This window comes from Carcharhinus amblyrhynchos, chromosome 16, assembly GCF_965287045.1.
Source record: "Carcharhinus amblyrhynchos chromosome 16, sCarAmb.v2.hapA, whole genome shotgun sequence".
Classification (NCBI taxonomy): domain Eukaryota; kingdom Metazoa; phylum Chordata; class Chondrichthyes; order Carcharhiniformes; family Carcharhinidae; genus Carcharhinus; species Carcharhinus amblyrhynchos.
This window is the reverse complement of record NC_137339.1, coordinates 30,140,141-30,167,282: the sequence shown is the minus strand read 5'-3', so window position 1 is coordinate 30,167,282 and position 27,142 is coordinate 30,140,141. Positions and strand designations below refer to the sequence as shown.

The window sequence follows — 27,142 nt, the reverse complement described above, 5'->3', positions numbered from 1 at the left end:
TATGATAGTACAGTCAAAATTCCTGCAGACAATCTGATAGCACCCATTTTGCACCACTGCCCAAGATCAATTTCTACCCTTGGTTCCAATTTTGGGGAAGAAAATTGGACTACCAGTCACGGACATAAGAATCAAACAGTAATGCTGAAGAACACCACTGAACTAAGTAACTCAATAAATAAGTGGGTTTCCTCTGGGAGCTCTGGTTTCCTCCCACAGTCCAAAGATGTGCGGGTTAGCTTGATTGGCCATGCTAAATTGACCCTACTGTCGGGGGATTAGCAGAGTAAATATGTGGGATATCAGGATTTAGGCCTGGGTGGATTGTGGTCTGTGCAGACTTGATGAGGTGAATGGCCTACTTCTGCACTGTAGGGATTCTATGATTCTATTCTCTGACTTTCCAATTGAGCCATGGTGTTGCCAATGTTTGAGAATGATAAGTGGCCAGGATTTTAATGAGGATATCAAGAAATGTGGGTGCTTGGTCCATAGGAGCCCAAATGTTCTCTGTGGGGCCAGGAAGTGCAGGTAAATTTACTAAACAGAATTCTTCCTGAACATTTATTTAAATATGGAAGCAAGTACCCAGTTCAGTCAGTATTTAAAATGCCATTGGGATTCTAGTGAACTAACAGGACAGTTGGCTTCTGTTAATGATTAAGCAGCCACCTATAGCAAAATGTTCAGTTAAAGTGGTGACAGACAGGAATCATGTGAGAACAGGACAATACGTTTTTGGAGACAGGTTGAGTAAAACTATTTCTGATGTTTCCTATTTGACTTCCTTTACCTTGTCTCACTTTCTTGTTAAATTCTGCACTTCTTTAGTCACTGATGCTAGTCTGAATTTCATTCAGTTGCTATTCTATTCTTTTCATTGCTGTTATCAGGTTGTTCCTCCCTAGGCATTGTTTTATACATCTTTCTCACTGCTCTGCCTTAACTCTCTGTCTTGCTTCTCTGTAATATGATTGATATTCCTGTCATCCACCCATTCCTTTTCTGGTGCAGTTATTTATTTTGGTTTATCTCTCCAGGACTGAATTGGATCTCTGTCAACTTCCTTCTCAAGTGGGATTTTATATCACTGTCAGATGCCTGGCCATCTCTTTTACTGCCTCTCTTGCACGGCTATTTGTCCTATGTTCACTAAATATGTATTTTTCACCTTTCTGTTTCTCTCCTGCATATTCTGTGCTTCTATTCATTTGTCTGCCTCTATTAAAATTCCTTAATTGTGCCTGTTTTCGTCGTTTTGTTTCTTTCTTTGACATATCTAAATTATTTGCTTTTTTCTCTTATTAAATTGCTTTGTCCATCCCTTTTGCTATATGCATTTCCCCTTTAAATACCACTTTTCAATCTTAGGTATCTGTTTGTCTCTTCCACATCTCTGAGACTCTGATTCCTGTCTTAAATATTATGATCTGTTGCTTCTTTGTTCCATCCTTGTGTCTTCCATCTATCCCTTCCTTTCAACTCTTCAATGCCCACCATGCCATTATTCACAGCTTATTGATCTCCTGCTGCTAAGTATCTCTTGTTTATTTAACATTGACTGATCTTTCCTCTTCTTCCTATTTTATTTGGCACCATAACATTACATTACATCACATCAAATTATTCAGTCAACATAGTTGCCAAAACCAACTTGACTCTTAGTAATTAGTACGTTGGAACCAACATGTACGTCTGAAGTACCAACATAATGTCCAACAGAAAGTTTGGATGAGGTTTTACATTTTCTTATATTTTCTTCTCACTGTTCCCAAGCAGGGGCACAAGATGGATGCTAAACCTTTGCCAAAAGTGAAGGATGGAAAATTACAGTAATTGTTAACTTAGCTAATCTTACTTTCTAATGACAAAATACAGAGTACCTTTGGTAGAACAGGTTACTTGTTCTACTCCCAAACAGAAGATTGTGCTTAATGGGGATAAACCTCAAAAATCTTCTGTGGGAATGAACACAAAATAAATTCAAAGTGAAAATTTAGAAGAAGTAAACTGAGTCTGACATTTTACCTACCATCACTGGTTGACCTGATACTTTCTGTACACTTTTAAGAAGCAATTTTATAAAGTTGCCAGGACTTCCAAAAGAACACTTGGGCATTTTTAAGTAAACCTAATATTTCACGAAGTTATTTGGCACTTAATGCAAAGTTAAAAATTTAAGAGTCTACTTTCTTGTGTTTGTCTCACTTCAGTGCAATGAAAGAATTTTGTTATATTAAGCTGCTGGTCCATTGAAAAGTTTATAAATGTGCCTATGGAAGTAAATTTTCAATGGAAACTTGAAACCAAACCTAGCTAATGCATTCCCTGTGCATTTTGGGGTAATTTCCTGACTGCACACATCAATCCCCTTCCCACTCCTCCCTATCTCTTTGGTGGGTGTGTTTACTTGTTCTTGGCTTTACCTTTGTTACAGTCTGTATGGGAGAATCATAACCAAAATGACCAACTTTGTCAAACAATTCCCAAAATAAAGAAATTGCCAACAAGGGGGCAAATTTGACCACCTGGGGACTAAGACTCATTTGGGGGGGTGTTGGGAGGGGAGGGGAGGTGGTGGGGGAAATGGGGATGGAGAGCAGGATAGTGGAATGTTATCCAGTATGGAGGCCAGCAGGAAAACACGCCAAATCCTCTGTCCCAATCTCATTGAATATGCACTTGGGTCTTTTGCGCCGTATTCTGTGGCAGGGCAGACCTGATAGCGTGTAATACTTCAAACAAAATATAAGTTTAATTTTAAATTGTTGATTCAACAAAGATATTCATACACAAACACAAATATCCCACCCACATCCCCACAGACATATGGCACCAAAATTCTCTAACTCAGCCTCTGGTATGTAGGATCTCTTATGCTCCCACTCAATCAATGTGACCCCAGAGTTACATCCATCAGCAGCTGCAATCCATCCCTGGTCCCCATAGAAGGTCACCACCCCAATGGCACATTGCTTCAAAGTCTCTTTAGCTGGGTTCATGAAATTCTTGATGGCACAAATTCCCTAGAGATTCCTTTTGCTATTTCTTTTAATAAAACCTCATTTATCAGCCTGGTTGGCTGTGCTAAAACTGAAGCACAGCGGTGGAATTATCCAATTCACAATCCCTGCTCTAACCATGACTTTTTTCCTATCCTTTTTAACTGTATTACACACGCAACTCCTTGTAAGTGTGCCCTCTCTGTTCTACTTTACAGTTTCTTTGCTACTGGCTTCATGACATCCGTAACTTAACTTTCTTTAGTACTGCTTACTTCAGGTCAAGGGTCACCTCTGGACCAGTACTTCTTACTAGTCAAGAAAATTATAATTGATTGCTTTACAATTGATGCAAACTTTTTAAAATCCCTTTCAAACATTCTTAAAAACAATTCCAGATTCCCTAGACATTTTAAAGAAATTATAAATGAAGTTAGGTTGAGGGAACTGGGTCTCTTTTCCCTGGAGAGACGTAGGTTGAGAGGCGACCTGATAGAGGTTTATAAAATGTTGAGAGGAATAGATAGGGTGGATTCTCAGAGGCTATTTCCCTGGGTTGAAATGGTCGCTACGAGAGGACACAGGTTTAAGGTGCAGGGAGGAAAGTACAGAAGTGATGTTAGGGGTAAGTTTTTCACTCAGAGGGTGGTGAGTGAATGGAATCGGCTGCCGTCAGTGGTGGTGGAGGCGAACTCGCTGGGGTCTTTTAAAAGACTTCTGGATGAGTATATGGGGTTTTATGGGATTGGGGGTTATAGATAGGTGTTGATGTAATCGGTGCAACTCGTGGGCCGAAGGGCCTGTTTGTGCTGTAGTGTTCTATGTTCTATGTTCTATAATGTTCCTTACTGTTTTAGTTCAAGGGTCATAACACCTTTGTTTCAGATTACTTCTAGCTACAAAAATCAACTGGTTTATTGCAATTTTTTGTCTTAAGGCATGGAAAAGCACTGTCTCATAGTCATCTGTTCTGACTTCAGAATCCCCAGCCATTGGGGGTCGCTGGGGTTTCGGGATTGTGGGTGGCCAGGATTTCAACTTCCTCCCATCCAGAAAGTGAAGGCACATTTCACTGTTATCCAAATGAATGGAAGATATCCTAGCCAATGTGTGTGGGATGAAATAATTTACAATCATTGTATTGGTTGTAGACCTAGCCTATCTGATTTCATTATGTATATTCAATGTGTATAGCGTGGGGCCTTGCTTTTAAACTTGTGCAAATTGATATTGATACATAAACTGGTATATTAAAACAACATGTTATGTCATTTTTGCATGTAAACCGAAATGTTCTTTTTTCAACAAAAACCTAATAGCAAACTTATTGCAGCAATAATAAACTGATCGAAACTTGACAAGCCCAAATTTTAACTTTCCGAATGGGCCTTTAAGTCAAAAGTAATATAATTGCGCTGGCAATTTTGCATAAACATTTTTAAAAATCACATATGGTCGTAAATGTGTTTTACCTTCTGCAATATAAGTCCATAGGGGGATTTCTTCCATCACACCTGCCATGGAGACCAGGTGGGTGGAGGGGTATTGGGGCAGACCATGCAAAGGTCCATCGACCTTGGGCAGGATTTTCTGGTTTTGAGGTGAGTGCGGCCAGAAAATCCTGCCCATATTTCTACTTTCAGTATGAAGAAGTGCAGTGATAGAGTTTACTAGAATGGTTAGCAAGCAGATGCTATGAGATCAAAGAATGTGGGGTGGAATTTTCCTATCTCGTCAGCCATGGGAATCATAGCGGGCGGGGAGAGCAGACCACGCGAAGACCTGTTGACCGGGCAGGTTTTCCGGTTTTGGGGCGAGCGTGGTGTTGTAATAAGTCAGGCACCGATTATTATCTTCCACTTCAGTCCCTAAACATCCTATCGCCGTTTTCTTTAACCAATAGATAAGCATATTCTTGGCTGCAGACTTCAGCATGACCACTATAATATCTCTCCAAGAGGAGAGTGGGGAAGGTCTGCACTTTCTTTCCATCCAGTGTTTAGCTTATGTGACAGTTCTCTGCTATCTATGCTGAGAATCCTGGAACCAATCGGAAACAAACATAAAAATATTCTACATATCGCTCTCTGGTCTAGTGCAGTTCTACCAGAAAAGCTACAGGGTAATAGATGAGTACAGTTTATTTGGAAATTGAAAAAGCTTGTTCTTAATTCTTCTTGCAATGAGTAATAGAGTTATGTGAGATTTATCTTGTTTTACAACATCCATCCTGGCGTGTTTGTAAGAACCACTTAGATGCTTCCAATGACCAAAATAAGGCAAGAGCTTTTATCCACAGACACTCAGAGATGATATTGGCAAGATCATGAAATGAAGTGTTTGTAGGAATTGTTCATTAATTTAGAAGAAAAACTTAACTGTTTAGATAGATGGCTATGCTGAATTAGTCATACGTTTCCTTGGCTACTATTCACAACAGATCAAGCTTGAATGATTTAAAATGCAAAATCAGAGCTATATTGTTTTCTTGAAAATTATGAGCTGGGGAAGATCATATAGTTAGTCCATCTGCTGTAGCTTGTTTTGTATGTTGCCACTAATTCCATAAGAGGAATTTTAATTCCCTCCAGCCAGTTAGTGCCAGATGGAATGAGACTTAAAATCCAAGTGGTGGATTTATCACTCTTTCCACTCCCAGTAACCATTTAACAGAACTTCCTTGAATAAACATAAATGAGGATTCAATGATGCCATTGAGACCCAGATGCAATTTTAAGTGCCAGTGAGCAGATGCACTGCTCAATAAAACTTGGCACGTACCAAGTGGATATCTTGTCAGGTATGTTTAAACCTTAACTTTTCATGAACTCAAGGAGATGGAGTGCTTCTCCAGGCCCCGTGAACAGTATTTGGGCAGCTTCTTAATCACAAGACTCTCCTCCAAATTTGCCTGACTGCCAGCCTGCTGGCCTTTGGGAGGCCCCAACTTTGACAAGCCAATCTAACCAACTGTCCCTGAATATCCATTTTGGACAGGCAGCTGGTTGCTGGAATGGTGTCAAGGAACAGCCATTAAAATTATGTCCCACTGGCTTCCTGCCTGGGAGTTAAAATTCCCCTTCACATACTAGAAGCTGATTTGAACACTGAAAGTGCCCTCTGTTTAATTTCACCCATCAGAATTCAAATTATTTATTTGCACCACGGAGCACATTTTAAAATGGGCTTCTCCGTTTTTAGCCAGTGTTGCAGTTTTATTGTTATGACATTTATATGTGAAGTGTGAAGTCTGTATTGCACATTTTCTCTGACACAAAGCTCCTGCTCATCCTCCTCCTGCTGTGTCACCCAGAAATCAAACAACTCTTTGAAATGCCACGTTTCATCTCTAAATGCAACAATTGAGCTGCAAAGAATTGATTACAATATGTAATAGTTTTAAAAACTGCCATTTCAAGATTACTTCAACCTTATTGATCAATTTTGCATTTGAGAAAATAATTAAAATTTATCGAGGTCCATGCAACTTGAAAGAGTAAGTGGATTTGAGCTGATAACTTTTAGAAATTCAAATATCTGGCGTCTTATACAGTGACATCGGTACTGCATTGGCCAATAATGACATCAGTGTGTCTGTGATATTTTAATGGCCAAAAATAATGATCAGATTGTTGTCTGTGGATTACGGCATTGCTAAGTGGTACCAGTGTTAGCTTAAGAAGTGCACAAACAAAGTATGCATTTTAAATGTTGCAACTACACTAGAACCCTGAGAATTAATTTCTAATAAAGCTTTGGCTTCAGTATTACTTAAAAAGATGGAGCAGTTCACATTTTTTAAAAGGAGTCGTTTCTCAAACTTTTGGAGGTCAGCAGGAGCACAACTGTACCACAATGCTGAGAGAATTGACAACGTATGTTGAATTTATTATATACATATATGAAAATGACTTGGAAGTAAACGTAGCTGGTCTGATTAGCAAGTTTGCGGATGACAGTAAGATTGCTGGAGTTGCGGACAGTGATGAAGATTGTCAGAGAATACAGCAGGATATAGATAGGCTGGAAATTGGGCAGAGGAATGGCAGATGGAATTTAATCCGGACAAATGCAAAGTGATGCATGTTGTTAGATCCAATTCAGGTGTGAGCTGTAAAAAAATGGCATTCATCAGGAGCAGAGACGCACAGAGAGATGTGGGAGCACATGTCCACAGATCCTTAAAAGTGGCAGCACAGGTGGAAAAAGTGGTGAAGTAAACATATTGCATGCTTGCCTTCATGGGCTAAGGCATTGAGTAAATTATATTATAGTTATATAAAATGCTGGTTAGGCTGTATTTGGAATACTGTGTCCAATTCTGGTCATCACCCTACCAGAAAGATGGGGAGACTTTGGAGGCAGTACAGAAAAGATTTCCCAGGATGTTGCCTGGTATGGAGGGGATTAGCTATGAGGAGAGATTGAATAAACTGGGATTGTTGTCCCTGCAAAGACAAAGAATGAGGGCTGACCTGATAGAAGTTTATAAAATGACGAGAGGCATGGATTTTCCCAGGGCAGAAATGACAATTACAAGGGGGCACAAGTCCAAGATAAAGGGGGAAAGGTTGAGTAGGAATGTGTGGAGGAAATTTTTTACACAGAGGGTGATGGGGGCCTGGAGCGCACTGCTAAGTGAGGTGATTGAGACAAACACAATTTAAGACTTATCTGGTTAGACACATGAACAGGAGGGGAATAGAGGCATACAGGCAGTTGATCTTGTTAGGACAACGTGTCAGCACAGGCTTGGTGGGCTGAAGGGCCTGTTCCTGTGCTGTACTGTTCTTTGTTTCTCTGGTTGGTTCTGGTGCAGGGGCAGAGTTGCACAGATGGAGTTCCCTGCGGGTTTCCGCTTGCCTCAACCCTGCAGCAATTTTGTGCTTGAGTGGTTAGGATCTTGGATGGGAAGCCCACCTTTGCCCCACTTAAAGCCCTGAGTGGCAACTTAATGGCCACTTAATAGCTGTTTTCCAGCCAGGCTCAGTTTTTAGGTTGGTGGGCAGGTGACAGCTCAGAGGGAAACGAGCAAATAAAGATGGTTGGATCTCAGCAAGAAGGACAGGGTACCTCCATCAGAAGCCCCCTTCTGACTGGGGTATCCTCTCTTAATACCTCCCTCCCCTCCTACCTCAGCTTATCACAGAACTCCAATAGTCCTTGTCGAGCCTTGCCACTTACTTTGTCCCCTGTTTTTTTTTCAGCATGCTCCCTGCAGTGATGTTTCTGGCCACTGCAGTGCTGTGCATGGGTGCTGCAGGTCAAGTGTGGGACTTCCTCTTGAGAGAGGGCTGGAAGCCTTGCCTTATTCCAATTAAGCTCCTGTCATGCTGAAAATTTCGGACTTGGTATTTTTGGAGTAGGGTGATGATGGAAGATTTAAAGGAGAATGGACAGAACCTTTTACAATATGGGCTAACATGGAGGCCAGGAAGGAAAGTTGGGTTATCAGTAGTTTATTGGAAATCAGATCAAAGGAAATTAAGATGGGTCTTGTGGACAAGATCAGTTTATATAGTAAAGGCTCAGGACTAAAGCAGGATTGCGTGGAGTGAGGGGAATTATAGGTAGCTTTATGGATGAACTATTGGAACAGTTTGTGTTGACTCCTTCGTGCATTAATCAATTGCCAAACAAATTAAGGCAAACCAGAAGCTGTTTGTTTAGATAAACTGCTCAACAAAACATTGCACCCTTGCCTATCTCAGTGGCAGTTTTTGTCTCTTGGCTATATTAAAGCTGAACTGTTCCACCATTGCTGCAAGAATCTGATTGTCTGACAAACAAATTGGTGGGAGGTCTGCTGAAGTTCTGATTCTTCAACATCCTGTGTCATTGGCCTATGTGAAACAACAGTTCCATCTGTGGCAACGTTCTGATAAAAGGCAGCTTCCTTTTTTTTCCCTCTGCATTGTCACCGATCGGTACAGTGGCTGCTATCTCTGAGGCTGGATTTTATCTCCCAGTGGAAATGTGAATCAGAACACAAAATGCTGAACTTAGTTTTTTTTGGCTGGGAAAACAATTTTCCTTTGCCTCTCTGACCTCACACCATTTTTGTGTGGCCTTTGTGGATTGGAAAGACTTTGGGTGAAAAATGTACACACGGCTCTTCCGAGATTGGGAACCCCATTGTGAGGACCACAGGAGAATTGTATTTTCTTCTGCACACAAATTTAATCTGCTAGTGTGGGTTTTGAAAGCTCTTAAAAACTTATACATCTGGGGAAACCTGCTGAGGAGTTGCAATATTCTGAAAGATAATTTCTAAACTGTTTTGACACCTCCAAGTGTCAGTATTAGATGCTGCATCATAACATAGATAACATTTTTAATTCAGCGATTCAGCCATGGGGATCTGTCCTGCAAAGGCTGGTTGACTCTTGCATTGATCACCATTATTTAGGTATTTGCCATTGAAGAAAGTGTCATAATGCAGTTAAATAAAATTTAATTTTTTTTTGTGAGCCTATGCTGTCATGTTTTATGCTGTGATTTAAATTGACTGACAGCTCTGGCTCTTTAAAAAAAATCTTGCTTTTGGAAGTTGAAAAATATTTCTGCATCTGTCCCTCCCTATTGATCAACAGGTAACCCGCTCTAAAATGGAAATAATACACTGTTGTGTTCAGTCAATTTCAGGCAATCTAGTTGGAAATTTTAGTTATGGCAAATGTAGTCATTATGAATTCTTGGCAGGGTTTGAAAATGTGGAGGGGAGTGTGATTCTCCCATCCCTCTGTGAAACAGGCCAGGAGATTGTCACATTGGCTGATCTGCAGGGTTTGTGCTTGCGTTCCCATTCCGATAGTGTCTCCCAGCATTGGATTTCCAGCGGCAACAGCTCCATGGTCGAAATCAGTGGGAAGGCGCAAAGACCATTTAAGTGGTCATTTTAATACAATTTAAATGTAATTAGTGGACCCGGAGACTTCAGTCATCTTCCTCCCCTCCACCAGAGTGGTTCATGCCAATGGGGATTACATGAACTCCTCACAAACAGGGAACTAACAGCCTGACCCTGCTGAAATGTAGGGGGTGCAATCGGGGCCCTCCAGAATGTCAGGCAGTTGGAGGGTACCCCCTGGACATGGGCACCCTGACAAGGCCAGCCTTGGCCCCCTACCCAAGGGGCAAAGTGCCAAAGCCAAGGGGGCACCTTGGCACTGTCCATTGGGCATGGGGCAGTGCCAAGGGGGTGGGCCTGTGAAGGGCAGGACTTATGGGGATGAGACCTGATGGGGGTAGGGCCTGGTGGGACAATGTGTGAGAATGGGAATTCCCTTTGCCACTCTGCAGACAAGATCAGGGGGGAAGAAGGGTGGTCAGCAATGGGGGCGGGCTGGGGAGCAGAGGTGGGTAGTGGGGGGAGATTAGCCTGCTTAGGGGTTTGGGACTGTGGAGGGAATGTTAGGACATGGGGATGGGGAATTGGAGCAGGGTGCTGGAGGTCAAGGTGGTCCGGGAGGGGGTGTTCCCAAGGCTGGCCTGGGAATGGTCAGGGGGCTAGCGAGGTGAGGGGGTGGGGGGGTTGGTGGGGCAAGGGGGCGGTGGCGGGTGTGGAGGCCTGGTGATGCGAGGATCGCAGGGCTGGCCAGCGATTGTGCTACCCAGCAATCTGGAGACCGGCAGTGCTGAGCTACTGCGCATGCACTGATTTCACGCTATGCTGCCGGCCTCTCCAGTGGGAATAGGCCCTGCCCACTGAACTTCAATGATGTACATGTTAGTGATCTCTGCAGTGCAGAGTGTGGGAGATTCTTCTCTGAACTCCCACTCAAAAAACCAGCATGACTTTCTCCCGTTTTCATGCAAATTCGACACTTTTTCTTTTCGACACGAGTTTTTCTGGGAGAATTCCTGCCGTGATATTTGCTTCAGCTCAGTAAACGCTCTATTGATGAAAAATGATTGACACTTTAAGAATCTATAATAACATGCCTTTAATGGGGTTTCTCATTTGTTTACAAACCTAATAGGTACTTAAAGAATTGCTTTTTTTTATGGAAATAAGTTGTTTTTCTTTCCGGCATCCAATGATTGTGTGCTAATTTAAGTTCAGGGTTTTATTAATTTGTTGGAAGTTTAATTTATTTCCAATGATTTTTAAGAATTTCAATTGCTGTTCCATGGCTTCTGTGTATTTTACATTGTGGATATTGGGTGAGTGACTATGGAGGGTACATGAAGGGCTTGGAGATGTCAGACGCTATCTGAATGTGCATGTGGTGATGTGAGGTGGGTGGAGGTTGATGGGATATGGGGTGGCAAAGGTGAAGAGGTATAGGGGATTGCAGGGGTTGGTTGGGGTTGAGATATAGGGGACCTTTGAACAATGTTAGGAGCTGGGCTGCTTTGTTGGAGAACGGAGGCAAGCCTTATAATTGGTCTACCCCTGCACTCCTCATGCACTCCATCGTGCCACACAAACTCAGCACCTGTGTGAAATGTCAGATGTGCAGGGAAAAGTCATATATGGGTCATACATTTCAGAAGATGCATAAGTCAAGTTTTTCCAAGCCTGCAGGAAAATTCGCCCCCATGTCTAGCAATTATTTTGTGAACAACTTGAGGTATACTTTGCAAATGCCATCTCAACTTCCTCTGACTATATATTAAAAAAGCGTAGATAATGGGTGGAATTTTCTCTGAACAGTTTTAAGTGTTGAACAGGTGAGAAAGTGGGAGGTTTTCTTGCCCATTTTTTCAATGAGCTGAGATTTATGAATTTATGGTACTCTGTGCAATTCAGAAGCTATAATCTGTTTCCTACTGGTAGGCAGAGTGGGCGGAGACTATTTATGACTGCTAGAACTGTCAACCAATCTCCCCCACCACCCCCAGACCCTTTCCCCGATCACCGTCGCTGCCTCCGCCCCTTCAACAGCTGGTCTCCTGATCACCAGCTCCAACCCCCAACCAGCCCCACTAACCCAGCCCTCACTGCCCTTGCCTCCCCTTCTACTGAACTCCCCCCCACATCCCTGGGAGATCCTGCCCCCATTAGGCCCTGCCCCCTTGCACTGCTTGTTGCCAGGGCTGGCAGTGCCAGGCTGGCACTGCCCCACCCTTGCCCCCGACTACCGGGGAGATTTCAATAACCTCCAATTCCACGAGTGAGGCCGTCACATCTGGGGGGTCCCCATTGGTGGGGATCATCTGGGATCCTCACCAGTTGGGACCGGCAAGATTGGAAAGCTTGGTGAGCCCAGATTATTATTTCTGAGCTCATTGATAACATTACAATTTGATTATACACATTTAAATCTGCCTGGGTGCAAGGCTGATTACGCCGGCATGTCAGGGCTGGTAATAATGGGAGGTCGAGAAATTGTCTGTGATCCCAATTTTTCGCCTCTTGCTCATATTTCTTGCCCCATTACACTACTCGATTAGCGCAGTAGGGTGGAAAAATCCCACCCAATATTTTCTTGATTTTTAAGTATGCTGTGGGATGGATGAGAAACCCATTAGGAAAAAAACAGTTAGTACTTAGAAAATATATTATCCTTTACTACTGTGATCAAAGTTTCTTACATTGAGTTTGTAGATTAAATGCGATGCAAACATAATATGAGCTGCTGTTTCCCTCTTCAAATAAGCACTTTGAGATAACTTTATTTTATATTATATGCTGGCAACTCATGGTTGTCAGTCAGATGTCAATAGCATGCTCTGTGAAGTTGATATATAATATTGTCCTCAGAGTAACTGATAATTGTGATGCTGAATGTTTATCAAATAAAAAAAAGGTATGTTTAATAAATATTTAAATGTGTTTGTTCTATAATGTAAAAACATAACAAACTTTTATGAATTTATTTCTTCTTAAAAAAATTTTCAATCGCTCACCAGACACAAACTGGCAAAACTAATGATTGTTCAGTGATACTGAACATGACTAGTCATAATGAGTTGTGAATAGCTTCAAACATGAGTAGATTTCCTTTGGTCTTATGTCCAGGAAGTTTCTTGTATCAGAATTGTATAGAACTGACAGGAAGTATACTTTTCATGTGATGGATTGCTGTTTATTGATGTCTAACGCTTCAGCTTTGTGTTAGTGCTACTCTTTGGCTTATGGAGGGGACTAACATTCCTTCACTTTCACTATACTGTTCTGTGGGTAATATAGCTTACTTTTTGATCGAAAAATTAGGAACAAGAAAGTCAGGCATAAACCAGCTTGCTTTGTTACTGCTAAAAATATTCATCAATGTACATAGTTAGACATGATGGGAGAAATCTTCCACTCTGTGTCTGGAGAGCTGGCTCCATGCATATCCGTAGGAGGAAAAAAAGAGAAAAAAAACCATTAGATTGGGTAAAAACAAGCTTGTATAGAAAGCAACTGCTTGCAGTTTTGCCTCTTAAAATGACAACATTGTGAGATTAGATATTGTAGCCTTGGCCAGAAGAATACGAGTTTGGAGAGACAGGACTAGATTTAGGGAAATGCAGACTATTCAAGTACTACTAAAGCTGTCCATGTTTATAATGCAGTGCACTCTGCAAATGTTTTATTAAAAGGTCATGAGGGATAAGACCAAATAAAGACAAGAAGCAGACGAAGCACAGCGTTTACTCCCTGTAACAAATCAGAATCAGCCTGATGAATTTTAAGATTCCAAGAGAGTTTAATGGGTCCTGCAAGGCATTGTGTGCACAGCTTAAGCATTGATCTCTTTTATGCTTCTGATAGTAGAATGGGAAAAGCAGAGATTATTTCAGTTATCTAATTTATTTATTCTTTGAAATAATGTTATCATTGCCAACATATCTGTTCTCCGATGAATTTTAAGCTGTGGGTTTGATTAGATGCCAAGTCCATTTAGCAGACTTTTAAACATGTTTTCCTAATTTGACTGATTTTGAATTGAACTCTGGAAAAAGAAAACAAATCATTTTAAAAATAAAAGCTTAGCTAGGGCAAAGTTTGTTCAACATAAGTAACATATACTAAAATACTTTCATCAGCTTTTTCAAACCACTGTTCTGTCTACCTATTTAATTCTGTTTGCCATTGAGTATCCAGTGCTCATGTAGTCCATACAGCTGGAAATGAGAGTCTCTTTGGGCCAGTCAAGCAGGGTGAAAATGACGCACATGTTTCCCAGAGTCAGCAGTGAGCCCTTACTAAATAAGGCAATGTACAAGCTAGTTTATCATTACTGAAAGAGAATGCAACAGCTGATAGCCGACGTCTGCTCCTATTCCCGATTAGTACTTAGATCCACACAGAGGCATCTCCTCTTTGTAGCTGTACTGGTCAGATTGTTGAACACTTCAAGCTGTAAAGTATTCAAAAGCTAGAGCCAAAATCAAACAATTAATTTTATTGATCCTGTCTGAGCTTCTGCCCATTATTAAACTAAAAGTTCCATATCAAATTAACACAGAAGCATTGTTTTTCTAAAATTGAAACCATATTGTGTTTTATCCTCGTGTGTTTGTACAATGTTTGCATTGTAAAGAAATATACTCATTTTTTGTTTCACTGCTGCCTTGTTTTTTATGCACAAAAATGACATTAACTGGACAAACATGGATACCTCCAGTGGTAAAGTCAGACTGACTTACCCCTGGAAGTTCACCCATTCCAATTTTTGAGTGGATCTTGACCTATGCAGCCTGAGCCTCCATTGTAAACATCGAGAATCTTGTTAATATCAGGGTTGATTGATGTGGGTAGTCCCTATTTACATCACTACCCGTGTTTCACAAGCTAGGATTCTGCCATCTCCAGAAGTACTTCAAAAGATCCTTGGATGCAGCCAGGAGTAGATTTGGTGTTAATTTTTTCAGCAGTCACAGCCTGGGGGTTTTGCCCAGTGCTTGTGGGGGGTGGCGGGGGGAGGTGGGGGATAGGTGTGTGTGTGTGTGTGTGTGTGTGTGTGTGTGTGTGTGTGTGTGTGTGTGTGTGTGTGTGTGTGTGTGTGTGTGTGTGTGTGTGTGTGTGTGTGTGTGTGTGTGTGAGAATGGGGTCGGAGGTTTCACCTAGCTGTGGGGAGTGTGCGTGGGGGGTGGTTTCCCTTATCTGTTGGGTGGAAGGGAAATGTTTTTTAGCGCAGATTGGGGCGCCCTTTAAAAACAAAGCCTTGGTCTCTGGAGCTGGCGTTGCTGGCTCTCTCAGGGCCTGTTCCACTGCCATGATGGTATGCACCACAATTCACATTTTTGTTTATCGACTACTGGAATATATGGAGAGAAACCTTGGCTCCACAGCTAAAGAGTTGCATGCTGCTTTTCTTGCCTTAGCCAGCAGTCCATGCAAAGTGGAAATTTTCACCCATCATGTCTAACTATATACATTTCTAAATGTTTTAGAAGTAACAAAGCCTGCTGGTTTTTATCTGACTTCTTGTTTCTAATTTGTCGATCAAAGAGGATGCTAAATCACCCATAGGACAGTATACTGAAAGTGAAGGAATGTTAATCCCCTCCAAAAGTTGAGAAGCAGATGGCATATGGATAGTTTAAGTATCTGATACAACTCAGTGCTAAAAGTCTTGCTGCATGGAGTTGGAAGTGACATGCAATTTATGGAACTGCTGGTCATGTCCCCCTAGAAGCAGCAGATGTATAAAATGTTGGTGGAATCTGCAGCAAATAGGCTGTATCAATCAGCCAGCAGATTGTCACTTGTGATTGACCCAAATACAGTACCTCACAATGCCAAACCTGGAGCTAATAGAGCCCAAGAAAGCTGTCAGTGAATTATGTAGCCAGATAGCACACAACCCTTCTTTAGAGAGTCATTTAAAAAGAAGGTTAGCAACAACATGCATGTTACTCAAACTGCTGACATTCACATAGTAGATGACATAAATGTCTTGCATTTGAACATTGTACTGAAAGCATATTTTTCGCTGTTTATTATATATCAGGAGCTCAGCATTAAGAGAGAATGGGTGACGTTTCAAGAACTATAATAGACAACCTAAACATATGGCTTCCCTACTTTTACCCGTAGGTCTTGCATAACTATATAATTGTATCAAGGAACTGTACCTTCCTACTGATTTGTCTCTTATGATTTTTAAATTGAACTTGATGCTGTGCTACCAGTGCAGTGTTTATGTGAGCTTTTTTCTTTTTCACATCCTCCCATAATCCTATATTTTATCCTGTCTTTACCACTGTTTCTGCACTTGATTCAATATTGAATTCACTAATTTTAATTTATAATTCTTTCACATTTCTTGTACTGTTCATTTCATAACTCTTCAAAATGATTGGAAATAGATGCACAGGGTCTTGTGGCCACTGTAGAGGCCGACATGAAACCACACCATATCTTCCATGCTTGGTGTTTATTAATTTGGGGGTTTTGCGCAGGGCAAGCCTTCATACCCAGTTGCCATATTTAAAAGGTGCCTGAAACAGCACTAACCCATTGTTGAAGAAAGAAGTTGGACATCCTGAAGAAAGAAGATGAACCATGACAGGGAAGCTGGAAGATCCGCTGGATAGTTGCCTCTCCACCCACTGCTGTGGTGTTCTCGGGTCCAATATCACTAGCAGCCTCCACCCTGAAAGGTAAGTTCAACTCTTATACATTGGTCAAGATATAGTCTGGACTGGTGTGTTTTAGCGCTGGCTTCACGGAGAATTGTGTGTGGGCACTAGGGCCCACTAGGGCCTTCATCTGCATTCAATTAGCGGGATGCAAATCAATTTCACTTCAGCCTCCAACTGTACTATGATCTGTCATGCAGGCAACGTTGGAAGATCCTGCTGTGACTTCACACTGCTGTGAAATATTTTGTGTCTCCTGCTGAATTCTACCCACTCCCCCCGCTCCACACTTACCTCCCACCAAACCTACCATTGATCCCACCAGTGGAAAGAATTCTGCCCACAGTTGCTTGACGCATTTATTCAGGTCACAGACATCCAGTTTTCTTTACTGTGACATAATTAGCTCACACATTCAGCAACTTTCCACTTGAAGAATTTAAAAATCTAAAAAGGCAAGGCTCAGTATAACGAGCGGCAAATGTCTTTAGATACCCTGTCACTGACCTATAGTGCTGAATTTTCACTTGAGGATTGAAAATTAACCTGACATGTGGGATAGGTGCGATAGCTCTAGGTCTCTAACCTGCAGGGTGCACCATAAACATGTCCACCACTATTTCAAAATGGAGAATTAATTAAAAGTCAGGGTAGTGGTCAAGTCCTAATGCTAGAGAGCCAATTTGAAGCCCTCCTACACTTACAGCCACAATGGCTGAGGTTGGAACTGCTGATGTGAAGAGGCAGACAGCAAAGGAGAAGGCCAGCAAAAATTTTAATTTGTGTTCAAGTGGCCACAGCTGCCTGGATATGATCTTCCAATGGACACAATTGGCCACAGTTATGTTTTGACCGACTTAATGGATGAGGGTCCCTTTCTTGAACCATCACAACACCAACCTCTCACCATTCCATACTTACCACTCTGAGCTCCATCATATTGACTGCATTGTCATCTCATATTCCTAGTTGATGTGGGAATGGTCACTAATAAACATCTTAATAAAATTGACTTGCAGGTAGTTGACTGCCTGTTGTTTGCTAGTGAATAGCTAACCCTGACCCAAGCTGATTGAAAATGGATCAGCAAGGTGCAGAGAACTGGCAAAATGGCCGTCAGCACCAAATTGTGTGGCTATCCATCTCTGATCTAGACCCCGACATTGACTTAAATTTTGCCCCCTATAGTCAATTGCTAATTTTATTTCCACCCTAATTCTGAGACTGCAAATAGATATATTTACATATATATATAAGAAGCTTGTGCTAGGTCACATGGAAATAGCAGAATGCAAAGATTGCGTAATGGAGACTGCAAAATAGTAAAGCAGATTAACTGTGTATTACCAATACATTTCTGATTCCACATGTATGGCATTACTGAGTACCAGATTAGCAAATCAGCAATAATTGGAAGTAGGTGTAAGAGATATAGAAGGATCATCAATGTTCTGTCCATCTTTAGAACTGCTGCTGCTGCGTCAGCAGAGGCTGGATTGAAATTTGACTTTGGCAGCACTGGATATTGGGTGGTAATGAATCTATGATTCATTTTACGCTGAGCCCTATTTTCTTTTCTTGCAGATCAGGTGAGGTATGAGATGAACTTCCAATTTACTGTTGGTCATTGTACTATCACTGAAGTTGTATTTGCATCTCTTCCAGACTTCCACTGTTCTTAGATTATGTGAAGAAAATGAATTATTGTTCTTTATCAAACTGACAAATTGTCTATATTTGAGAATATATTCACTGTGATATTTTCTCATTGTAAGGCACACTGTGCTAGTATTATTAATAATACTTGCAGTATTATCTCTAAACAAATTTCACTACTTCATGAAAATACAAAATTCCATCGTTTGTTAATTCAAAATTGTTTTTTGCTTGAGAAAGATATTCTAAGTCACAATTAAGCAAAGCACATCTTCATTTTTGCATGATTTTAATTCAAAGTGGAAAGTAATTTGAACTAAATCATTCTGATAAAGGGGGAAAAAATGGTAGCTCTCGTACAATCATCTATTGTTTCTGTTGGATGACCATTCCAAGAAAAAAATTGACTTTGTCCCTGTAAACATAGTGGCACCATGTATGTATCGGTTAGATGCAAAAATATGTTTGTTTCCCATGGATAAAAACATACTGAAAGTTTTAGTTGCACCACAGATTTATTAATTCAGAATTTTCTCTCCAAGTGATGAACTGTCTAGCTCAGACTAGTTTAAACACTGCACATTCTAAGTGTCATGTCTGATTCATGCTAAATTAGCTGATCTCAAATGCCACCTTAGTGGAACTATCACCCAATGCCCAGTGTTAAGGGTGGGAAAATCGACTGAAGTTTCGAATCTCTATTCAATGCCGAAAGATCACAATTTCGGGTATCAATTCAGGCCAGAGTTTGGTTTGGATGTGATGACTTCCTATGGTAAAATGTTCACATTTCATGTCAAGGCTCATACATGAATTAATCTGTGTGGTGTTTACACATTCTCCTCATGTCTGCGTTGGTTTCTTCTGGGTGCTCTGGTTTCCTCCCACAGTCCAAAGATGTGCGGGTTAGGTTGATTGGCCATGCTAAAAATTTGCCCCTTCGTGTCCTGAAATACATAGGTTAGAGAGATTAGCGGGTAAATATGTAGGCGTATGGGGTAGGGTCTGTGTCGGATTGTGGTCGGTGCAGACTTGATGGGCCAAGTGGCCTCTTTCTGCACCGTAGGGTTGCTATGATACTAAGATTGTGCAGTAGTACACTACCTCTGGGCACCATTTTTTGGAAGAAGAGAATAGGGTCTAAATTCTTAGTGATCCAGACCAGGGATGGGATTTTCGGGCCACACTCACCCCAAAAATTGGAAAATCCCGCTGAGGTCAATGGACCTTTGTATGGTCTGTGTCCCGCCTGCTATGATTCCCTGGAAGGTGGGACAGAAAGATTCTGCACTGGGATGGAGCTCTTCCATCTTCCATCTCGCAGGAATGTGGGGTGTTTCCTGCTGCAAAGACCAAAGGGAATCTTCTTCATATCTTCTAATCCCACCCAACCTGCAGCCAAGTGATGTCTCGTACTCTATTCCATGGTCGGCCAGGCCTGATGGTAGTCTGTCATTGCATGTTGAAAAGGCAGTCAACATGGGGGCGGCATGGTAGCACAGTGGTTAGAACATAAGAAATAGGAGCAGGAGTAGGCCATCTAGCCCCTCGAGCCTGCCCCACCACTCAACAAGACCATGGCCGATCCGTCATGGCTCAGTTCCACATTCCCGCCCCCTCCCCATAACCCCTAATCCCCTTGCCTATCAAAAACCCATCAACCTGCGTCTTAAAAATATTGAGCGAGGCAGTCTCCACCACTTCAACGGGCAGAGAATTCCAGAGATTCACCACCCTTTGAGTGAAGAAGTTCCTCCTCAACTCCGTTCTAAACCGCTCCCCCTTTATCTTGAGGCTGTGCCCTCTAGTCCTACTGTCCTTTCTGAGCGGGAAGAGCCTCTCCACCTCTATCCTATCCATCCCATTCAACATCTTATACGTATCAATGAGATCTCCCCTCATTCTTCTAAACTCTAATGAGTACAAGCCTAGTTTATTCAGCCTCTCCTCATAGCTCAACCCCCTCAACTCCGGAATCAGCCTAGTAAACCTCCTCTGCACTCCCTCCAAGGCCAGAATATCCTTGCGTAAGTGCGGCGACCAAAACTGCACACAGTACTCCAGCTGCGGCCTCACCAGTGCCCTGTACAGTTGCAGCAAGACCTCCCTACTTTTATATTCAATCCCCCTCGCTATGAAGGCCAGCATCCCGTTTGCCTTCCTGACCACCTGCTGCACCTGCAGGCTGGGTTTTTGCGACTTATGCACAAGGACCCCGAGGTCCCTCTGCACCGTCGCATGCTGCAGTTTTTCGCCACGTAAGTAATAGTCCTTCCTATCATTATTCCTACCAAAGTGGACAACCTCACATTTGCCAACATTAAATTCCATTTGCCATTTCCTGGCCCATTCGCCCAGCCTATCTGGATCCTTCTGCAGACTCTCCACACCCTCCGCACAATTTGCCATTCCACCAATCTTGGTGTCATCAGCAAATTTCGACACCATACACTCGGTTCCCTCCTCCAGATCATCTATATAAATGGTAAATAGCTGAGGCCTCAGCACCGACCCCTGGGGCACTCCACTAGTCACCAACCGCTAATCCGAATAGCACCCATTGACCCCCACTCTCTGCCTCCTATTTGACAGCCAATCTTCTATCCACGCTAACACCCTACCCCCAACTCCATGCCCCCTGACCTTCTGTAATAACCTCTTGTGAGGCACCTTGTCAAACGCCTTCTGAAAATCAAGAAAGACCACATCCACCGGCTCTCCTCTATCCACTGCCCTAGACACATCCTCATAGAACTCCAATAAATTTGTCAGACACGACTTCCCCAGGAACCTGGGTTCAATTCCCAGCTTGGATTACTGTCTGTGTGGAGTTTGCACATTCTCCTCGTGTCTGCATGGGTTTCCTCCAGGTGGTCTGGTTTCCTCCCACAGTCCACAGATATGCGGGTTAGGTTGATTGGCCATGCTAAAAATTACCCCTTAGAGTCCTGAGATGTGTAGATTAGAGGGATTAGTAGGTAAATATGTTGGTAAATACATAGGAATAAGGGTGTTGGGCCTGGATCGGATTGTGGTCGGTGCAGATTCAATAGGCCAGATGGCCTCGTTCTGCACTGTAGGATTTCTTTGATTTCTATGATCATTGACTCATTATTCAAGAAGGAAGATAGACCTTCTGAAATGCACTCTAAAGCTGGAAGATAGATTCCCGAGGAAGAAGATGGGTTTCCAGAAACACTCTGAGGCTGGAAGACAGACTTCAATAAAATTGAATGTGAAAGCTGTATCTGTAAATGCCCCTCCCATCCACTGCTGTAGTGTTCCAAGGTCTAGGTTGCTGACAGCCTCCATTCTGTATTTTAGAAGCAGTCCCAGGCATTGTTCAAGTGAGTCCTGACATCTGCACACCACGTTGTTCCAGGCAAGGCACTGGCACATTTTCCCACTGGCATTTTACAGAATCAGGCATGGGATGGAAAACTCTGGTCGGGCCTTCATCTGCATTTCATTGACGGATGCAAATCAGTTTCACACCAGCCTCCACTGAGTTTCCCGATCTGCTGTTGCGGACACTAGCGGAAGATACTTCCAGGATACCATGAGAAATTCTCGCAGGGTATAACTGATTTTTGTTTTCTCGCTAAATTCTCCCCACTCGCTCACTGTTGAACCCGCCAGCAGAATCATGGGAGAATTTTGCCCCAGATGTGATTCTGAACAATCCCAATTTCTTCAGTCAAGCCCCAAGTGCAACATTTTTATTTTTGCTGTAAGCATATCCATAATGGACTGATTCTAGATGTATTTGTTAATTTGTTAATTATACAGCAAAGACTAGTTTTTGTACAATTATTTACCTCCCGCAGCATGACAATGGATTTTGGCAGTGCCTTAATTTCAGGAAATGCAGATGTTTTATGTTTCTTTGATGTGTGTCAGCAAGTTGAGAGTGGTGACAATTTTTCCTTATTCAGATTTGGTAGCATTTCCGTTACCCAAAGATACATCCAGAAAAGGTAGCAAAGCTATAATACAACAGACTACTGGAGGTTTAGGATTTGCTAATTGTTCCAATGGGAGATATCATTTACTTGCTGATCTATGTGAACACATTTATTTCTGAACACGTGTAAAGTTACAATATTTGAAAAATTTGCAGAGTGATCATATATAATTCTTTGTGGAATTAAAACATAGCTGTTCCACACTATGCATCAGAAAAAAATAAATTAAGTTGCACTCTAACATGTCACAGAGGTCAGAGCTATATGGTGATCTATGGGTGGAAAAGTGGTCAATATGTAATCGTAAGAAAACTTACTAACCAGCATTACAACTTTATTAATAGAAATCCACAGATGTACATTGGATTTGAGTGGCCAGGATTTAACTGCTCTTCAGCCTCTGCTGCTGGATCTGTGGTCTTCCATATTTTGATTGGCATAATTAAATGAAATGCTAGTGACAGAAGTCGTCATATTATGTATTTTCCATCATTAGTGCCTGCCTTACTAATGTTGCTGTAATGACTTCAATTGTTTGCTTGTCATCTAATGTTGCTGAGGCATCAAACAGAGGGTTTAGAAATTTAATGGTCGTCATTTAATGGTTGTCAGAGCCTATTGCAGTCAGTGCCATGCAGGTTTTGCAGGGGTGGCATGGTGGCACAGTGGTTAGCATTGCTGCCTCACAGCACCAGGGACCTGGATTCAATTCCCGGCTTGGGTCACTGTCTGTGTGGAGTTTGCATATTCTCCCTGTGTCTGCTTGGGTTTCCTCCAGGTGCTCTGGTTTCCTCCCACAGTCTGAAAGACGTGCTGATTAGGTGCATTGACCCGAATAGGTGCCAGAGTGTGGAAACTAGGGGAAGTTCACAGTAACCTCATTGCAGTGTTAATGTAAGCCTTATCTGTGACCAATAAAATAACCTTTTTTCACTTATTTGTTTCTAGTATAACACCTTTTGTATTTATATGTAGAAGACTGCACATAATAAGAGGCATTGAACACGGGAAGGTGTGGGATGGGTTGGGTGTATTTTTCAGTGTATTGTACAGTTTTACTTGGAGTTGATGTACTTGGTCAGTGCCTTTGTCCCCTCTGACACAACATGCTTGGCCAGTTTCCTGGACAGCAGCAGATGCTTGGCAGTCTGTACCTTCTGGGAGCTAATGATGCTGCACTTGTTGTATTGGGTCAGATGGGAAGTCTCACCTGTGATGTGCTCGAAGGTGTTATTCACGAACAAGTTCATAAAGCTCATGGCTTGGGAGGAGATACTGGTGTCCAGATGAACCTGCTTCATCACTTTGTAGATAGAGCAACTCTCCTTTCAGGACCTCCCCCTCTTTTTGCCACTCTTAATTGGTGGTTTCTTCTGGGCTTCCTTGCTGCCCTTCTTGGACATCTGTATTTTCTTTTCTTCAGACGTGGTGCATGCAAACCGCAGACACATTGGGTGGGTTATAAAAACTGTCACTTTTAATTGCTTAGAGCCAATAATGATGGACAGCATAAAATGCACAGAGATTCATCGGGCTCCTATTTCTGGAAAATCACATAGTGAGACATATTTTTCTTTTGGAACATTGAGGCACCTACGGCATTCAACGCTTTCCAATAAGGGCCTTCAGTTAGAGTATCAGAACAGTGCCAGCTGCATTGTACCAGTATTACCACAACAGGGCTTTGTGCAGAGAAATCCTCATTTGCGTGGGCAAATCTAACATCTTAAATGATTTGGCTAGGGCTTTACAAACCATGGCTTTAATTTACAGCAGTGTCCCTTGTCCACATTCACCAAGTTAAGAATCAGACTTATATTAACTGTATTGCATTGATTCAACAATACCAGCACCAGTTTGTACTCTCAGAGTAGGTTGAGCAACAGGTAATGGTAAGGAACTGGCAGGAGTTGGCCTTTGAGTATTTTTCTTATAATGTCTACTATGTTTTTTGTTGAATATACAGATCCAGGCAGTCATTACAAGAAGCTCAGTGTTGTCTGGAGACATAGGAATATTTATTACCAATTTATTATTGATACTCCATAGGAAAATTTATTACCTATTCTTGAATAGATCCTGAAATCCCCTGTGGAAGGAGTTAGGACAGTGGGCAGTTAGATTGAGAGTTTCTGTGTCTTAGTGTGCAGATGGACAAGATAAAATGTGATGCTTTATTTCATACACTTGGAGATGAATGTTGTGTGTTGGAGGTATAACCCTTGTTGACTAAGCTGTTCATTGCACAGACTGGTGTTGTCATGCTTATCTTCCTTCAGTTGCTGCTACCTTTTCCTCCTCTCTCAACTTGGGCTATGGAGAGGATTTTGTGCCCCCTTTTGCCTTGTGTGTAAATGGTGATAGGGGTACCAAATATTTCATTGCGATTTGCGATGGCAGGACTTCTCAGATTGTCCCTGCCTCTACCAATGAAGGAAAACGATTCCCACTATGCAATGCTGGGAACCCCATTTGAATACATTATAATATAATTAGCGGGCATTCCCACAGCGATCTCCCCAACTCTGGAAAGTCTGCTTATTGTAGCATGACATCACATTGGCATGATTCACAACAGCTTTTTAAAGACACAAAACTGGCAAACTCACTTCCATGGGCAGTTGGTTCCCATACCTTATCCAGTGTTATTTTTGAAGCAGATAAAACGAATTGCAGATCCACTGGAAGTGTAAATCAGCTTTGGGCTATAGTGGATCCGCTGCCTGTTTATGAACACCACATGGTTTTACTTTCCATTGCTTTATTCAGCCTTCTCATTTTTCCACATTCTAGTCTCTTTTATACATTTGTGCGCCTCATCAACTGAATTGAGATCAGGTTTTTGAAAGGCAGAGAAGAGAAACTGTAATCTATCACTCTGGCAGTTCGTTGTTGTACTACGGGATTGTTTTGCTCTTATAGGCAGATGAGCTTTACTTTTTTGCTCTCATGGCCAGATGAGCTTCACTTAATGTGTAAATTGAAGCTGTAAGACTGTTCAAAATATATTGAGGGTGTTAATAAACATTTAACAAGATCCACTTTCTTTTAGATTTATTTATACTACACTCCTTGCTTCCTGCTGGGACTCTCACACCTTTGGGTTTTAATAACACTTGACAAACTTTTGATTTAAAGGATCATTTTTTGTCTTTGCATTCTTCTTAGCAGGGAGCCTCAGCGAACAAGAGCAGGTTGGAATTTTCATGGTGTACTCTGACTTTGAGGGTCTCTACCGGAAGTACAACATTGAAAAGTTTTCTCCACATTGCCACTTTCTATTGAAGCGTACCATGAAAAAGAGAAACATTAAAACAGCCTTCATCTCCATTTACACCATAAAAGCTATTTTTGTTTTATATAATGTTGGATGAAGCTTTTCATATTTAGTTCATGGTTTATGATTCCATTAAAGATGACTTTAAATCAACAGATTACGTTATAATTTTCTTATCTTTCTATTTTGCTAATAACATTTATGTATGTTAGAAGAGATTAAAATTTAATTGGACGGTTACACTGTGTATATGAATATTGTAGCAATACTATTTTAAGAACGTTGCGCGAGGGAGGCACAGTGGCACAGTGGTTAGCCGGATTCAATTTCAACCTTAGGTCACTGTGTGGAGTTCGCATGCTCTCCCATGACTGCATGTGTAGGTTTCCTCTGGGTGCTCAGGTTTCCTCCCACATTCCAGAGATGTGCAGGTTAGGTGGATTGGCCATGCTAAATTGTCCCTTAGTGTCCCAGAGTGTGTACGTTAGAGGAATTAGTGGTTTAATACGTGGGGTTAAAGGGACAGAATTGGGACTGGGTAAGATGCCTGTCTGGTGGTGGAGATACACATTGGAGGTCCCTCTACACAGAGATCCTCCCCCACTATGTTGGGGACCTGGCAATTCTATACAACTGTAGGCACTGGTTCGCGGGCTTCCAAGACACATGCCCTTTTTGCAATCTCGTGGAGTCCGTGGATCATGTCTATGTTACATGCTATAAAGTGCACTCCCTTTTCAGTTACCTAAAGAACCTTTTATTGATGTTTTGTTTGCGTTTCAGTCCCATGCTCCTGATTTAAGGGCACCTGGTGCAGAGGGGGGCGGGAAAGGTGAAGGACCTCCTCGTGAACCTGCTCCTGATTCTCATCAAACTTGCCATCAACAGGTCCAGACTCAGGGCGACTGGGAAGTCGTCCAACCTGACGGTCTGTCCCTCTACCGCAGCTGCGTTTGTTGCCAGGTATCCCTGGAAAGGAAACATGCGGTACCGGAAGGCACTGTTGAGGCCTTCCGTGCTTGCTGGGTACCGCAGGGGCTGGGGTGTATTGACAACTCTTTTAATCACATTGTAGTTTGATGTTTTTAAGTTTCCTTTCTACTTTGGTTTTTGTTTCAGGTGTTCCTTTCTTTTTAGGGGCTGCCCCTTTTAATTTGTCAGTTGATTTGATTTAGTTTGTTTAGTTAGTCAATAAGATTGACTGGATAAGATGCTCTGCTGGAGAGTTGGTGCAGATTTGGATTTACTGTGCATAACACTTAGAAGTTTTGTATAAACCTTTAAAAATGATGTATAGAAAAGAGTAGTCATTTGAAATATAGAGACATGTAAAGTGAAAGGCATTGCCAAGAGCGTTCTGTACATGCTTTGATTCAGCTTCATAGCTAAAACTGTATCCTTAGGCTTGGTTTTACATTTCCCCATTGAAGGCAGGGTGGGGCTCATTATTTCCAGTGCGCTGCCTGCCCACTGCATAGCCATCCATCCTCGCCCCCATCACAATCTACTAGCAGGGGTGGTGGCATCATTGAACCAATTGAAACCCTGAAAAGAACAATTAATTCCCACTTAAAGGCCTCATCTGGCCACTGCCAGGACTTCACTCGTAGACCCATGCCAAGTGGCCGACCTGGCAGGTTTCCCTACATGGACTGGTGGTATGCAGGGGAGAATGCTCTGAAACGGGGTTATTGGATGGCACCCTTCTAAGTTTGTATCCT

The 27,142-nt window shown here is 42.1% G+C and overlaps 1 protein-coding gene across 1 annotated transcript in view; it reads left to right on the top strand.

The window, feature by feature from the left end:
- Window positions 1-27,142, top strand: part of LOC145353933 (junctophilin-2-like) — a 97,303-nt gene that overhangs the window by 14,340 nt on the left and 55,821 nt on the right. The gene's annotated exons all lie outside the window — the stretch shown is intronic.